The sequence below is a fragment of the Rhodnius prolixus genome, unplaced genomic scaffold (assembly GCF_049639745.1).
Source record: "Rhodnius prolixus isolate KJV_2025 unplaced genomic scaffold, Rpr scaffold_6, whole genome shotgun sequence".
NCBI lineage: Eukaryota > Metazoa > Arthropoda > Insecta > Hemiptera > Reduviidae > Rhodnius > Rhodnius prolixus.
Genome location: NW_027411634.1, coordinates 2343112 through 2360897, shown reverse-complemented (window position 1 = coordinate 2360897; position 17786 = coordinate 2343112). Strand labels below are relative to the sequence as shown.

The 17786-nt window shown below is 34.0% G+C and overlaps 1 protein-coding gene and 1 non-coding gene across 2 annotated transcripts in view; both read left to right on the top strand.

Annotated features, from left to right (window-relative positions):
• ovo (transcriptional regulator ovo) overlaps positions 1-17786 on the top strand; it is a 115231-nt gene that overhangs the window by 23537 nt on the left and 73908 nt on the right. The window contains exon 2 of the mRNA XM_074141428.1: positions 5317-5595. The gene's annotated coding sequence lies outside the window, so the exon portion shown is untranslated. The remainder of the gene's footprint in view (positions 1-5316; positions 5596-17786) is intronic.
• Positions 9543-9615, top strand: TRNAR-UCU (transfer RNA arginine (anticodon UCU)). The gene has a single exon. It is a non-coding gene; the product is annotated as a tRNA-Arg (tRNA).

Genomic DNA, 17786 nt, shown 5'->3' with positions numbered 1-17786 from the left:
TGGCTGGTGATAAAAAATTTAAGCATCTCTATGCACGATCTCTGATTATGTAATAGATAGATTAAGCATCCCTAAATCAATCTTATTTCTCATCAGAATTACCTAACGAAATTTTTTTATTAAAAAATAATTCATTTATCTACCAATTTGAGATATGAGATCACGAATTAAAAGGATAATTTATATAATTAAAGGATACACAAATATAACATGCAAGGATGCATTTAGAGAACAAAATTACAAAACACGAATGTTAGTTTTCTATTTTAAGTGTGAGGTTTTAAATAATTAGTGGGGAGTGTAGAGAAGGGGGAGAGGGTAATTAGGTAGTTCAGGTGAGGAAGAAGATGAGGTGACTTTGCGGTTATCCCAAGGTCGTGGTCGGAGCGGATTATGTCTCTTCGTCATCAAGATGCGCTCCCATTTACCCAAGGAGATATCTTGTTTCTTGTACGATGTTATATAATCTCTCTCTCTCTATCTCTCTCTGTGGAATCTTCAGAGCTCATGGGTTTAGCTGTAATCTTTCCGCCATATTGAATAATTACAATAATTATTTGAATGGGAGGGAGAGAAATAAGTAGATCCTGTGGTATTCTATCTCTTCAACATCGTTCCTCTGTAATATTAAGGAGGAAAAACTGTTTATATGATGAAGAAGAGGTGGCAATATCATCTCAACCGTTGTGGAGAAAACGGCCATTTTAAAATTGGCCAATGAGTTAGGGTCTTAACTGCGTGAGGGCTAAATTTTACCCAGTCTTCATTTGTTTAACAGGGCTTGCCTTCTGATACAGATGGGGTAAGTTGGCCCACCTTGCAACCTCCAATAAAACCTCTAGATGGATTTTTAGTGAGGGAGGAGACTCCCCTAGATACAGTTCTCAGAGAGGGGACCTATCTCCCTCTGGAGTGCCTATTGAATGGCGGCAGCACACGCCATATCACAGAGGGATTTTTGGAGCACCTGGAAAAATCTTTCCATGCCCTACTCCACCGTTTTCTCCAGAGTCCCGAGAGTCGTTTACTTGGAGTGAAACTACTTCTGAATATCCGAGGCTTAAGCCACCCCCCCCCGAATTTAATTTTCAATTAAGTAATATTATTATTTGTTCAATTTGTAGGTCTTTAATTTGAAACTGGGAATCACTTCCTCTGGGAGAGTAGCCTACAATTTTCCAGGTCTTTTTTGCCAGGAGTTTTTGCTATTCTGCGTCATGTTTCGGATAGAAGAACTCGCAAGTTCTTCGTCAACGGGTTTTGCATCAGTAGGATGGTCAGGATGTGTTTTGACCTCTCTAGACTGATGTTAGCATGAGAGTTTCTGGACTGGGAGCCCAGGATATATAGAGAGATTTCGAATAACGTGGCTGACCCTATCGCTGGAGCCTTACTCTTCTTCCACAGACACCTGGGAAATTTAGTTTACAGAGAAACCTCTCCAAATTCAGCGATAATATCCAGCACTAACCAAATGTTCAACTTCCAGTTTTTATTAACACTCTGGCGATAAAATAATAATTTAGTTACAAAAAGTTGTAAGAATCTTCCGATCAGAAAGACCACCACTGAAACCATTTCCTGCAAACCAATTTTTTGTTTTTTGACTTCCGGTAAAAACAGGATGTTCAAATTTTGACGCGATTCGTAATTCTTTCCTTGCCCAGCAGCAGCAGCAGCAGCAGCAGCTAGAAAATACTTCTATTTTGACCTCTCTGGTATTTTAATTTTTTTTTTTTTTTTGCCATTTTACTGAAAACTACAAGCAAGCTATTGAACAAAATAGGACACTACTTTAATGGTTTACAGATTGCAGCATCCTTTTTCTAATGTGTGCAATTAGTGAACATTTAAAAATTCTATGTTCTACACTAAGACAAAAATAGTTTGTAATTGATAAATTGCACAAGTTACATGAGATCGCATCTAGCATTTTTTTTTCTTTTTTTTTTTTTTCTTCAAGTAATGCTGTTTTATTGAAATTCCATTATAATAATGGGAAAACTAACTCTAGAAAATCAAATCCACCCTGGGAAGAGATAAGGCTTAATATATCGAAGGTGATATTTCCAATTTGATTCATTGAAGCTGCACCTATTTCCTGTCTAATCGATTCGTTCTCATACTTCAGTTATTATTTTTCAAAATTCGATTAGTCATTTAAATTGTCGCCATCTTTTTTAAAAATTTCAAGTTAACTTTTATTTATTTATTTTTAATAAATAAAGTCTACGATTCAAACTGATTGACAAATAATTTCCTTTAATTTTATTTTGGCCTTCAAAAAATGGTCTAAAATTTGTGTGCACACCGAAGCCTTTAAAATATCAGCACCTATGGGGAAAATATCTACTAATTATGACGGCGAGCTTTCCGGAATATTATTAGCTCTTGATAAAGTAAAGCGGGGTCCTTGGTGCCGTATTGTGGTCTTTGTTGACTCGCGTGCGGCGATTCTAGCTATAGCTGGAGCGAGCTATGCAGAGCCGGCAGTCATAGCGAAATGCAGAGCAGCGATTGAGGCTGCCAATGAAAGCAATTAGACTAAAGCGCTCCAATGGATTCCAGGGTACTGTGGGCTGCTTGGAAACGAGAGATGCGGATGAATTGGCAAAAAGTGGTGCGCAAATGGATCAACCTGGAGCAACCAAATCTTCTAAAAGGATAACTGCTGCCTAGCTTCTGATCAGAAGTGAAGTGCAGACAAAAAACGAAAGCAGATAGAAAACGGTGTGGCAAATATTGGTTGAACCAGGTGGACGAATCGCATCTAATCTGAAAAGAAGGGACGGCGTGGCCTGCTTCAGAGACTGCTCACGGGTCATGATTATTTGGCGGCGTACCCGACCTGGAAGAGAGGACATGTCCTCCAAACACCTTCACGTGTGCCCTTCTATCGACCACATAGGAAATCTTATGTCATCGGACGATGTCTACAGAAAAAAAGCATTTGTGTACTGGGAAGTCCGACGTCGGATGGCAGAACTGCCGTCACTTACGGCTTAGATAACGAAAAAAAAAGATTGGTTAAGTAATTTAAAGCATAAGCTAGCTAAATTGCAATCGCTCCCTTCAATCCCATATGGAGTCCCTTTTGTGCCTTGGCTAAAGAAATGGGGAATTGAAATAAATAATTTAAAAAAAAGAAAAAAAAAGCGTAATTACATTAGATTCTCCCTAAGGAGAACTATACTTCCTTCCTCTTAGCTAAACTACGCTCCTCTTTCTGCAACAGATTGTGTCTAAGTATCTAGGTGACTTCATGGACAAACGCCTTACCTGGAATCCAGATACTACTCAGACTTAAACGTAAAGAACGAAACAGACGATTCAAACTTCTCGACAAACGATCAAAACTTTCGCTAAACGATGTATCACCAAACCGGAAGTGCCTCACCCGCTAAATAAATTTGTTTACGATTTTCCTCGGAAAAGGGTTTTTCCTATGATTTTTCTTTTAAACTTGATGCTATACTCGCGGTACTCCAAGTAAGTAGTTCTAAAATTTATTTTATCTGAAACGTCTTACTTCTTTTAGCGGCCACCAGATGGTGATTGGGCTACTCTCTGAAGTACTACTTCAATGTAAACGTTTAGAGTTATCAAGTTACTTACGTAATTCTACAAGAATTAAATATTTAATCGGAAGTGCAAAATTTGAAGAAAATTGACTTGGAAGTTACCCGAAAATTTAAATTACGTAAACTCCGGAAGTTGCAAGAGTCCTGCATGAGCTCACCAATTTTTATTTTTATTTTTTATTTTATTTTGTATAAATAATAAAATAAAACGGAATAATGCTAATAAAATATTCATTTAACGACTACGAATATGATTATAATTTCTAAACTAACTACCAGAGTTCGCAGTGAACAGATCTGCTTCGTGTTTGTAATTTGTTTACTGCTTCATTGCCAAGCTTTTTTACTTTTATTTATTTTGTAGATTATAGATTATTATCTGTAAAACATGTTTATTGATTTCTAGATTCCCTTTTTAATTTATTTTTTCAATTCATTATATCGCCAACAATCTCATCTGACTTTGACCACGAATCAGTAGGTATTTGATATTTAAATTATCACGAAAAGTTGTAGATATTTGTATTTTAAGATATTAAATATCATCGGTTCCATTCAATTCCTCTCTCTGTCTGTCTGTCTTTCTGTCTCTCTTTGTTTAACATTTTTGCAAGATCTTAGATTATTTTAAATGCATCAATTTTATTTTTTATCTACGTCACATTTCCTTCCTATAATAGTTTTAATAGTTTAAATAAATGGAAATTACAAATTTTTTTTAATAATATTTCTTTTATTTCGTATTTCCTGAAAAGATTTTCGAAAATAATTGATGGATAAAGTATTTAATCTATTTGCAAAACAAAAAACACTGCTACGACCACTCAGACGACTTCCTTTTACTGCTATTCTTAAAGTTTGAACTCATTAATATTCTCCAAAACTCGTGAATATTTGCCTTAATATTTAATTCTCACCAACAATCAACAGGTTTGTACAATAAAAACTGTACATTACCCTAAAATGTAACTTACTGCAAAGTTTTTCTGGAAAGCCTAGGAGCCATTTCCGTGAAAGTGAACCATCATCCATTGAATGAAGGATAACTTCCGGTAGAAGAATTCCCTTCAAAAGTCCATTTTTACTATAAATTAAACTTGCCTTTAACTATACACAAAAGATAAGACTATACTGAAACATGGTACCTTTAGTGAGCAATCTATCTACGTATCCCATAACTCCGCAAGTAATCTTTATTCCAATTTATCCGCCCCCTCCCAAATTGGTTTAATATAAGTCGTAGAATTGTACGTTTGCCGTTTACCAGGGGAAAATCTTAAAGCACTGGAAAATCTATCCAGTAATGTGGCACTTCCGGGCAGCCAATTTTCTTAAAAAATTTGGAAATTCAATTATTAATTGTGATCGTAATTGTTATTATATAGGTAACAAAACAGTAGAATAAATAGTAATGGCACTTTAGTGGAAAAACTTAACCGGCAGTGTCTTCCGGAAGTGCCCTTAATCGAATTTTCCTGGACAGATGGACTTACAGATAACTCTCATACTCTATTAGCAAGTGTAGTAAGAGACGGAAACACAGTTGAAGTCAAAATCTCTACACCAAACTGTTGTGGACGTAAAGTCCGAAAGCGGACATGGTTAAAGCAATAAACATGTGTGCTACGACGAACAAAATCAAAGAATTCTCCAGCATTGCCAACCTAACTACATTTTCTTTTATAAATTTTGCAAAATAACTTAACTAATTTATATTCTTTTCTTTTTTTTGCAGGAGTTCATGGAAGTGCTAAATTTTCGGGAGTGCTTTTTATCAAAAAAAATATATTTTTTTAAAAAAAAGAAAATCATGTGTTTTCATTTTTAATTTTGTGCGATTTGATAAAAAAAGAGTAAAATTCGGGTTTTCCAAATTCCAATTATTTAGAAAAATTTAATGCGTTAAAGTAAATTTTTGGCGTGAAAATATCTTTAAACTGTGCCCAAGTGTCCAGTGTTGGGATTGATGGAGACATCGATGGATATTCTACAGCCTTGAAGACAGCGAATAAAGGTAGGATTCTGCAAGTTATAGTTTCGTCCATATTTATGTCGGAATCTGCTGTGTAGAGCTACTTCTACTATTTTATTTTTTTCCCCCAATTTTTGGTCGCAAGTTCGACGTACGTAATTTCCAAATAGTCTTCTAAATGATCCAGAAATCCCCTACAATCCTGAGCTTAATATTTTTACGGCCGTGGCCAAGTTCTTCTGTCTCAGAATTGACCATATTCTACTTTAAAGTATAAATAATCATTCCTGACGTTTTATTGTATAGCAGGCTCAGTTTTCCCAAATTTTGATGGTTCCTATTTCCATTCTAGCAAAGCTGCATCCAAAAAACTTAAATACTATATTATGATATTTTTCCATTTTCCTTGATATCTTACTACTTTACAGCTTTCCGCGATCAGCCAACTTATTGCCTCTATAATCTTGAATATCCGAGCTTACAAACGATGAAGTATTCAATGTGGATTTCCTCAAGGGGCCCCATACTAGGCCTTGAGCTGAACTTCATAGCTCTTGATACACAAATGGAACCCATACTTACTGCACTTAAAAGACAAAAACTAAACCAAAAGGTACGGACAACTAAGACGCATGATCGGTACCTGAATCTAATCTAAGCAACAACAAGACTTAATATAAGTCGTAAGAATCCTTTAACGGATCACCTTTAGCAGTCAACAATATTCTGTTACTTAAAAAGAATCATTTTTTTAATGAAAATTATTAAATATTTTGAACAATAAGTAAGATCGAAAACTTCTCCGTTTTAAAAGCATTAAGAAAAGGAAAAAACGTAATAAAAGAATTTTAATTGCTTTTCATTAATAAGAGGGAAAACGAGTTATCAATTCAATTGTTAAATTTTATTAATGGAATAAGAAAACAGAAATAAATGAACAAAGCAGAGATACGTAACAATAACCAAGTATAAAAACCATAATCATTATACTTCTATGTCATTCTTTAAAAGAATTTTAAATAGACTCTAGTTAAAAGAGAACAAAATTAGTAGGATAATAAAAAATAACAAATAACATGAAGAAAACAGTATAACAAAAGAAAATTCAAAAAGAAAAAAAGATATAAACACAATACTTAGTATGTATCCCGTTCGATTATCTAGTTTACGTAGTATAAAAGCAATCGATTTTATGGAGATTTCAATTTTTATCAGTTTTTTTTAAATTTTTGTAAAATTTGACGTACGAGGGTCGTTTGAAAAGTCCGTGCAGAGTCAGAGAGATAGCACCACTGGCGCGTATCGAGGTTATGTTTAGTTAGTAGCATCTCTTGGAAGAACACACACCAAGTTTCAGCCAGATCGGTCTATTTCTTTGTGTTTGGCATTCGTTTGAATCGAGGAAGTCGAGTGATTTCCAAAAAATGGACGAAAAAGAATTTCGTGTGTTGATTAAACACTACTTTATGAAAGGCAAAACGCCTCAGGAGACTAAAGAGAAGCTTGATAAACATTATGGTGACTCTGCACCTTCGATTAGAACAGTTTATAAGTGGTTTCAAAATTTTCGGAGTGGCCATATGGGCACAAGTGACGCTGAACGTTCTGGACGCCCTGTTGAGGTTACTACTCCAGAAATCATTGATAAAATCCATGATATGGTGATGGATGACAGAAGAGTGAAGGTGCGTGAGATTGCTAGTGCTGTGGGCATCTCGAATGAACGGGTACATAATATTTTGCATCAACATTTGGACATGACAAAGCTATCCGCAAGATGGGTGCCGTGATTGCTCACGCTTGACCAAAAACGAAATCGTGTGAAGTGTTGCAAGGACGGTTTGCAGCTGTTCCAGAAGAATCCGCAGGACTTTAAGCGTCGTTTCGTCACTGTGGATGAAACATGGATACATCACTACACTCCTGAGACCAAAGAACAATCTAAGCAATGGGTTACCAAGGGGGAATCTGCGCCAAAAAAGGCGAAGACCGTTCCTTCGGCCGGAAAGATTATGGCGACTGTCTTTTGGGATTCGCAAGGAATAATCCTCATCGACTATCTGGAAAAGGGTAAAACTATTACAGGTGCATATTATTCATCGTTATTGGACCGTTTGAAAACCGAGCTGCAAGAAAAACGCCCACGATTGGCCCACGAAAAAGTCCTTTTCCATCATGACAACGCACCAGCTCACACTCTCAGCAGTTGTGGTCGCAAAATTAATGGAAATAGGGTTCCAACTCGTTTCACGTCCCCCCTATTCTCCAGACTTGGCTCCCTCGGACTACTATTTGTTCCCCAATATGAAGAAATGGCTGGCGGGAAAAAGATTTTATTCAAACGAGGAGGTGATTGCAGAAACGAATGGCTATTTTTCAGACTTGGACAAATCCTATTATTCGGAAGGGATCAACAAACTAGAGCAGCGTTGGACGAAGTGTATAAGCCAAAAAGGAGACTATGTTGAAAAATAAAAAAGGTTTACCCCAAAAAATTAAGTAGTTTTTATTTTTGCACGGACTTTTCAAACGACCCTCGTAATGGTAGAAGCCTACTTTGTGTTCTGATGTGGCATATTTCTCTAGTTATAATCCCAAAAATTACTATTTCCTATAAAAGAAACCCTATAGGCTTATACAGGGTGAACCAGTAAGTATTGTCCATAGGCTTACTGTGTGTAAGTACATCTAAAGTGGAGTTCAATGACGTATTTGCTTAGTTTGGACCCAATAACAGATAATCGTTATATCTGAATTAGGTATTAACCATATTTGAAACTAAGCAAATTAACCTTCGAATATAAAAATAGCACTTGTTTGAAAAATATTTTCTAACATTTTCTCAAATACTTCAGAAAGTTTAGAATTTTTTATTTTTTTAAGTGCAATTTGTAACCTTTGACTTCCTTATTTTAAGACAATCTACTTTAAAATTGACTATTGGTCCATCTAAAAGAGTTTTTAATGAATTAAACAACTTGATAACTAACACTGTTGAGTGCTGGTGACCACGTTTTATCTTGTAACAACAAACGTAATTTCTCATACGAAGATAAAAGGAATCCTGGAAAATGTTATAACGTTAGAAAGTACCACATTAGACTAGGAAACTTTTACTAAAAAGTGGTCAGCACCTAGGTCTGATAATGATCACATAAGGGGCTAATGAGTTTTCCTCAAAAATTTCGATTACTTTTATTTTTTCAGTATCCGGAGGAAGATTAAGGCTGTTTTGGAGAATAACTTATGCTTCAAAATGGTATCAATTTTTAGAAAATTTATCTTCCTTTCTAACCGTGTCATCAGAATCGAATTCGGACTAAAACTTTCTGAGTAATAACATTTTTATTGGAAAAAAAATAATGATTTTAGAAAAACAATTTAAAGTGACGTCACTCAAGAACAGTGGAGAATATGAAGTTGGCCAATACGTCTTTGAAGTCCACTTTAGATGTACTACACAGAGTAGGCCTATGGTTCACCCTGTATAGCCTACAGCATGCTACGAAAATTAATTATTTGCCAAATCTTGGAAAATTGGCGGGAAAAAATCCACTGTCTAAAGTCTGTACACAGTAAAATCAACAATAAATAAATAACTAAATAAAAATCGATTAAATTATATTGCGGCCCTACCCACTAAAAACATTTTTTTAATTAACTCGGCTGGCATTTAAAATTTTAATTAGACAAGTCAGCGTTTACAAAAAAATTAACATTCGTTGGTATCTAAAACAGACAGGCTTATCACTTTTAATTCACCTTAAATTTACACTAATTATCCTGTAACAAAGACCTGTGTTTATTTAATAAAAAAAAAAAAATTATTTAATTTGAATTAATAGCATTAATTAATTCAATTATTTTTAATTAATAAATAAAAAATAAGTAAGAAAACTACGCGTTATATTAATGTAAATGTTAAGAGACAAAAAACATTGTGGAACAGTTAGCTAGCACATTGGTATATGAGTAGCTCATGACCAATTGTCCCTTTGGCGCAGTGGATAGCGCGTTGGACTTCTAATCCAAAGGTCGTGGGTTCGATCCCCACAAGGGATGCACGTTCATTTTTACTTTTTTTTTTAACTTTTATATTTTATTTACTTTTATTATTTTCATTTAACAATTATTTTAATCTTTTTTTTTTGTTTAATTTAAATTTTAAAATAGAATAAATACTAAATAATAATAATAAAATTGACAGGGCACCTGACTGTTATTTAGTAATCAAATGTTCTTTACCGGAAGTACAATTTTACTAAATGGATTTTTTTTACTTCCTCAAAAATTTTCGTTAAAAAAAAATGACTATTTTCCTTTAAACTTTGAATCCTGTTTGAACTCATTTTAGTCAAAAAAAAAATGTAATCTTTAAATTTTAAAGATCTCTGACAATTGATGATTCCAAGGAAGTAGGTGGCCACAGTACGTTTATTTCACAATCACGATTATACCTACCTGCTGGAATTACTTTAGCACTCTTCCCCCCACCCAAACCCAAATTTTACTGTCGTTAAGCCTACATTTATTTATACAATACTCATCATTATGGTATTTATCTAGGAAATAAAGTCTTTAAAAATAAATGAAATTATCGTAGTGACAAAGCAATTGGGAAGATTGAGGGGGGAAAAAAAAAATGTCGTACAGAAATTTGCACGTGTACCAACATTGCAATCAAGGTTATGGTTGGAAAAAAAATAGCTACAATTATTTTTTATTTTTTTCATTTATTTATTAGTAACACTGTCGTCATTTTTTTATTTAATCGCTTTTTTCCATTTTTATTTTTAATTCATTGTTACGAGTTGTTTTTTTTCTTAAAAGAATCTTATAAAGTTGTTACACCTGTCATCAATGTAATCGATATAATTATTAGTGTTCACGATATTGCCAGTTTCCGCCTTTCCGTTACGATTGCAATTGCGTCAGTACTGTATTGTTCCGTCAGTTTTTTTTTTTTTGCTCCTTGGGTATTTTACTGAACTTATAATTTACTTAGTTTTCTTTAAACGTGAAAATTTGTACTCACTTGATTAATGTTGATGATTAAATTTGCTAAGGACTTTATAAGTTCATCTAACTTTATTTATTACATTTTACCTTCTCCTTCTCATACCTTCTGTTACTTTGAATCTAAAGATTCTGATCAAAGGAAATACAATTTTACTAAGGATATTTTTCACTTTTACAAGATTTTCTGGAATTTTGAAAATTAATATTCCAATTAATCATCTAATTAGTATTGATTGATAAGGATTAAATATACAGGGCGATCCATTTAAAACGCACCTATCGCTAATAACTTTTTAGGAAAGCGAAATTTCGAAAAAACCCACGAAGTAAACTATATGCTTTTTTGGGTCTAGTTTTTCAAATTTTCCACCCCCGATGCTGTATCTTTATTTTTGGCGGAGTTACAGGCAAAAAACTGATCGGGATTTTCATAAGGACCTCTGGTTTTGACAATGATTATGAAAACTACATAGAAAACTGAGAAAAATGACGTTAACCCCGTTTCGATATCCCTAATATTAGTTGAGATATTTAATATCAAAGTTACAATTTTATAATATTCGTGATAGGTTTTCAATATTAATTTTCAACCAGAAATACACGTTTTGGGAGGTCCTCTGACTGCAGAAGAATAATAGAAGAGGTTAGCATACTGGACTCCCACGCGGAGGTCCCGGGTTCGAATCCAGCAGCTGACCCTTAGATTTTCTCTTCCTAGGAGCTTCTTACAGCTCACTGTCCGGTGATGGACAGTGTTGTCTGTAACGAGAGAACACTGTCCGGAGGCCGGCAGTGCACTGGAAAAAGCTCCGGGCGCTAATAACCTCAGCTGTTGATGCGCCAAAAAAAAATAAAAAATAGGAGATTTTAAAAAATGTAGTGTAATGTAATGGTTGTGGGTGAATCAGGATAAATTTGTATTATCATCAAATAATAGCAACCAACACATCATTTTAATGTACCCCGTACGCAAGACTTCTTGGCCTATGATTAGCGTAAGACCCCCCAAAAAAACATATAGTTTACTTCGTGGGTTTTTTCTGGAATTCCGCTTTTCTAAAAGGTTATTAGCGATTGGTGCGTTTTAAAAATGGATCACCCTGAATATGTGGAAGTTGCAAATTTCAAGATTCACTTAGGCGGAAGTGCCATTTTATTAAAATTAATTTCGCACAAATAGTTGTTTTAGGAAAATTTCATTTCCTCAATTGCATCAGATTCCTTTCTTTAACTTCCTTCCCCTCCTCCAAATAATAAACATCTTGTCCAAAAAAAATAATTTAAAGTTTAATGTTGATGTCAGAGTTTAATAATCCTTTAAACATAAGAATTTTCTTGCCATATTAATTATGTAAAAACAAAAAATTATTCAAAAAGTTAGTTCACGTTATTATATTATAATTTAGGAACCAGGAATTCTTATTGTAAAAAAAAGAACATCTGGTTTAAAATGATTGTTAATCTTATGCTAAATAAATTCATTTATTATCTTTACGTGCACAGTTTTTACAAGATAGTTGGGAAAAAACAATTAAAATTCTTTTGTAACCTTCTATTTTTATAAAAATAACCTTCTTGTTTGGAATAATTAAAATAAATCAGCTGATTTGCTCCTAATTTTCTTTTTGTGGGGGGTAGGGGAAATTTGAATAATTAATATGAGATACGATTTATTATATATTGCCGGCCGACCATTTTACGTATGCCTACACATGCGCATACATTATTTATCCTGTAAAGATAATAAAAGAAAACATTTTCCTGGTAGAAAATCGGGTGTGGGATGAAGGATTTTTGGTCCTTCATCCCAAGAGAAGCTGTAGCACCTCGGGGAATTTGGGTTGGCTTCTTGTATCTTTTTTTACTCAAATAGGAACCAAAAATAAAGTTGGTTGATAAGTGACACTATTACTAACTGATTTACAGACAGACAAACTGAACTGAATACTGCACTAAAAGGAAAATTCAAAATAAACCATGAGAAGACTAAAGTCATACTCTTTATCAGACGCAGACTCTTTCTTAACAGACAAATTAGACCACAACAATGGGTCATGATTCCGTCGTCTAATCACGCCGCCAAGCACCTTATTCCGGGTAAGCTGGACTTCAGGACTACTCTTTTCCTCCCACATAACTCGAAGATTTCTGCACAAATCGAACTCCTTCTCACTAAAGTGGTCATGAGGCCATAGTTACTCCATGTCTGCTCAACGTTCGCACTATAGCCAGTTTCTGGAAAAATAATTAAATAAATAAATGCAGTAAATTAGTATTTCCGGTTTGGCAGATTCCCCCTCCCCACTGATGGGCACCCATACCAAATTATCAGATTTCCACTTTCCACCGAATTTCCTGTTCAACAAAACTACAGAAAATTCTATATCAAAAAAATTTATCCTATTTTAACAAAAAAAAAAAACACTGTTCAAGATTTATATGACAACCTCCAGAAGAGTAGATAAACATAGAATGACTTCCAAATGTTCTTATAAATAAACTGTAGAGAATTGGCATGGAGACTAGAAAAATTGAAGAAGAGAAGTGTTGCAGAAGATACAATGGAGACGTCCAAGAGTAGGAACCTCTTAGCCTCTTAGCCGTGTCCGTGACAAATACACGAAATGGCCGGACGCAGAGCTAGAGTGAGAGAGTGTGATGGCAGAACTAAGATCATGTGTAGTGGATGCTGGGTACAGAGGACAGTAGATGTAGAAAGATTGCTAGACAGTAATGAAGTACTGGAGTAGGAACAAGGGGGATGAAATACAAACTTGCCTTATGGCAGTTTTCCTTCTCCTTTGTGGCGCGTCCGTTAACCTTTATGGATCAAATCGTTTTTTTTTTTTTTTTTTTAAGAAAATAATAATATAATTTAGGCGCTAAGGTAGCCGAGCGGTTATAGGCTAGACCCACAAAGCTAAGATGTATTGTTGGTTAGTGGATTCGATTCCACAGACTAGGTCTTGTATTTCATTTAATGGTTAATATGAGAAATTTATAGTAAAGAATGTTAGGCGGTTATAGGCTAGACCCACAAAGCTAAGATGTATTGTTGGTTAGTGGATTCGACTCCCGGTCTAGGTCTTGTATTTCATTTAATGGTTAATATGAGAAATTTATAGTAAAGAATGTTAGGCAGTTATAGGCTAGACCCACAAAGCTAAGATGTATTGTTGGTTAGTGGATTCGACTCCCGGTCTAGGTCTTGTATTTCATTTAATGGTTAATATGAGAAATTTATAGTAAAGAATGTTAGGCAGTTATAGGCTAGACCCACAAAGCTAAGATGTATTGTTGGTTAGTGGATTCGATTCCACAGACTAGGTCTTGTATTTCATTTAATGGTTAATATGAGAAATTTATAGTAAAGAATGTTAGGCGGTTATAGGCTAGACCCACAAAGCTAAGATGTATTGTTGGTTAGTGGATTCGATCCCCTCGGTCTAGGTATTGGATTCTATTTAATGGTTAATATGAGAAATTTATAGTGAAGTATGTTGGGCGGTTATAGGCTAGACCCACAAAGCTAAGATGTATTGTTGGTTAGTGGATTCGATTCCACAGACTAGGTCTTGTATTTCATTTAATGGTTAATATGAGAAATTTATAGTAAAGAATGTTAGGCAGTTATAGGCTAGACCCACAAAGCTAAGATGTATTGTTGGTTAGTGGATTCGATTCCACAGACTAGGTCTTGTATTTCATTTAATGGTTAATATGAGAAATTTATAGTAAAGAATGTTAGGCGGTTGTAGGCTAGACCCACAAAGCTAAGATGTATTGTTGGTTAGTGGATTCGATTCCACAGTCTAGGTCTTGTATTTCATTTAATGGTTAATATGAGAAATTTATAGTAAAGAATGTTAGGCGGTTATAGGCTAGACCCACAAAGCTAAGATGTATTGTTGGTTAGTGGATTCGATTCCCGGTCTAGATCTTGTATTTTATTTAATGTTTAATATTAGAAATTTACAGTAAAGTATGTTTGCTAGTCGCCTCCATCCACGACACCTATGTTGGTTAGTTGGACGTAAAGCCCGCCTGAAAAAAATAGGCAATTACTTTACTTTAATAATATTAATTTAATTATTATGAGGAAAGTCTTCCCAGTGTTTCCTGGAAGTGCCCATAAATTGAATTTCTCTAGAATAGTTTTCCAATAATGGGAGTTTTAGATCTGCGTGTGTTCATTTAAGTATGTTAAAAGGATTAATGAAAATTATCGGACCCATTTTGTGGGAAAATAAAATAAAAAAGCTGCGTAAAATGGTATTTCCGGTTGAGAGATTTTTCTCTTTTTCAAATTTTTTCCGGTGCATTTCCGGTTATCTGAACCGGAAACTGCAGTAGATTCCAAATACGTACGTAAGAGAAAGTGGAAGTAAAAACTTATCTTTTTCTTAGAGTCATGCAAAAGAAAATTAGGATTTTCCTCTCATTTTCTGTTTTTCCTCGGTGTTCGTAGAAAAAATGGTATAAAAAAAAAAAAAATTCCCGCACTTGTTGGAAAAGCTGAAAAGCAGAACGGCTAGGCTAACAGTACATTGTACCCGAGTGGTTAACCGCTTGGAACAGTAGCCAGCAGCATTTTCCGGCCGCTTCGGTTCGCTAATTTATCTTGATTATTTGTTACCATATTTTTCTTTTTATCTTACTTTAAAAATTAATTTGGAAATTTGATTGTATTAGGCTACGAAAACAAACGAACAAAACCGATGTAATTTTTTATTTTTATTTTTTTATCGCTGCTTAAAATATATCTACTTGGGCCAAATTTAATATAAAATGAGATTTTTGGGGGGGCCGGAAGTATGTAAATATCTATGTATTTTTCTATAATTCTTCTTAGTGTAGATACCCAGATTATACGAAATCCAAAAACAGCTAACTTACTTTAACTCACTCAAGTAAAACTACGATTTGAGAAACAGTCGATCAAATTACGTACAAATAGAAGGCATCATTAGTTAATAAATAATAATATTGTAATCTTGTGCAAATTCGATTTTTATCATCACGAAATTAATCGATTATGTTCAAAATCATTAAAAAAACAAAAAAAACACTTTAGACGTTTTGCATGACTAAACTGCACGACCCTATATTTTGTATTTATCCAAACAGGTCAGGAAACAATACGTTCCCCTTCTTAACTATTAGCAAAAAGAAAAAAAATAAAGGTTAGCTCCCCAAAAATATTGATTGAGGGTCACTTAGAAAAATTGAGATATTGTTTAAGTTTTTGAGAAAAATTTTCTAATTGATATTTGCGGTTGGCAGATAATTCCGGTGTATCTAGGAAGTCCTTAATTTTTTTTTCTCCACCCCCCTCCCCACCTCTCCATGTTAATGATAACAAATTATCTATACGCAGGCGCTTATCCAATTATCACCAAGAATTTTGAAAATCAGCTAAATACGTACAAGGTTAGTGATTTTTAAAAGGAAATTATCGATAACCCTGGCATTTCGATTGTTTTTTGTTTAGTTTTATTTCGTGTCTTTAGACAATTTTGAGATGTATGCAAGCACTTAAAAGTAATAAAAGATTATTAGTTTTTTGTTTTTTTAAATTTGATAATGTTAAGTTGATGTTAACATTAACTTAATTCAAATATCTCGATAAACTTATTTTTAAACGTGTTGTTAATGTGGAAAATAAGTTCATGAAAGCAAAGAAGTACTTTTAGCACTCGTAACCGTGTGGTAAACGCTAATTTTTAGCACCACCGCAAGAAATATATACATATATTTATAACATACATGGGGCCAAGTCCACTCCCATTTGATGTACAGCGTCGTGACCCGCAATAGGCACATCTACATAAAATTCCGAATCGAAAGAAACCCCATTCTTAAAAATTGGTTCAGGCGTTTAGGCGCTACGTTGTTTACAAAAAAGAGTAACAACAAGAACAAGAACATTTTATGAAAATGCAGTTTTTGCCCATTTTCAGCTACATATTTCACGAAATCTATTTAATCTGTGTTGTTGCAATAAAATTACAGTTATAAAGGAGGATTTGCCCTATATTATAAAGAAAATTTGGGAATTTTATCTTTTATAGAAAAAAGAGAAAAAAAAATGTCAAAGTTGGGTGTTTTTCAACGTTCAGCTTTTTCTGTTCAGTTTTTTGACGATCAACTCTTATACAACTGGTCCTACCGGAACAGTTTTAATTTTTAATTTCTACGTTACGTGCCCAAGAATCGCCTTTAAAAACCAATATCTTCTTCTATCTGTCTTCATGGAAATTTTGGTATTTCTACTCAAATCTTACGCCCAAAATGGTATTACGAGTTTGAAATGAATCATGGCTTGTAAATTAGGTAATTTTTTTTTTGGGGGGGGCATAAATGCAGTAACAAAACCGGAAATCAAACGCCTAACCATTAATTAGGGATATCTTAAATACACACGAAAGCTGGGACTACATACTGGGACTAAATACAACATACTGACTATGTACTGAATAAATTTCATTATTATTATATTTACATAAATAATGTACAAAGTAAGATTTCATGTAAAAATTTCCTTGAGTAAATCTTCAAGGAAACCAAATAAAAAACTTTTTACCACCTCAAGAACGAGTGAATTTGTACATACATACAAATTAGCATTGTCCTTCCTGTACGTAAATTCTATATTACATGATAATTTCGTCATTTTTATTTATATACAGTCGAACCTCTCAATAACGGTCACTGGCGGGTGAAAGCAAAATGGCCGCTGTTTGGAGGTGGCCGTTAGAAGGAGGTAGCCAAGTTTCATTATGAAAAAATATGGGCTTTTTTCCAAACATCTATTTAAAATTTGTTTATTATTAATAGATTTAATACCGTACATAATTGCATAATTATTGCAGCTATATGATGTGCATCAAGTTTTCCTTAATTATCCAAAAAATTTAAAAAAAAAAACTACATATTATTGACTTATTTAATAATTTTTATAATAATCATCACATTTATTCATAACAATAATAATTTATACCTTTCGACAAGTTGACGATGGCTCGATTTGGTTTTTGCAAAATCTTCCAACACATTTATTTTCTCTTCTAGAGTGTTAACCACTTTCGTTTGAGAGACATATCGGAAAATTAAAATGATAAAAGATGTATGGAGGTTATATAGGAAAACTTTAGGAAAAAACAGAAAAAAAAACTTGAGAGGGGATAATTATTTTGATCACCGCGTCAAAGGAA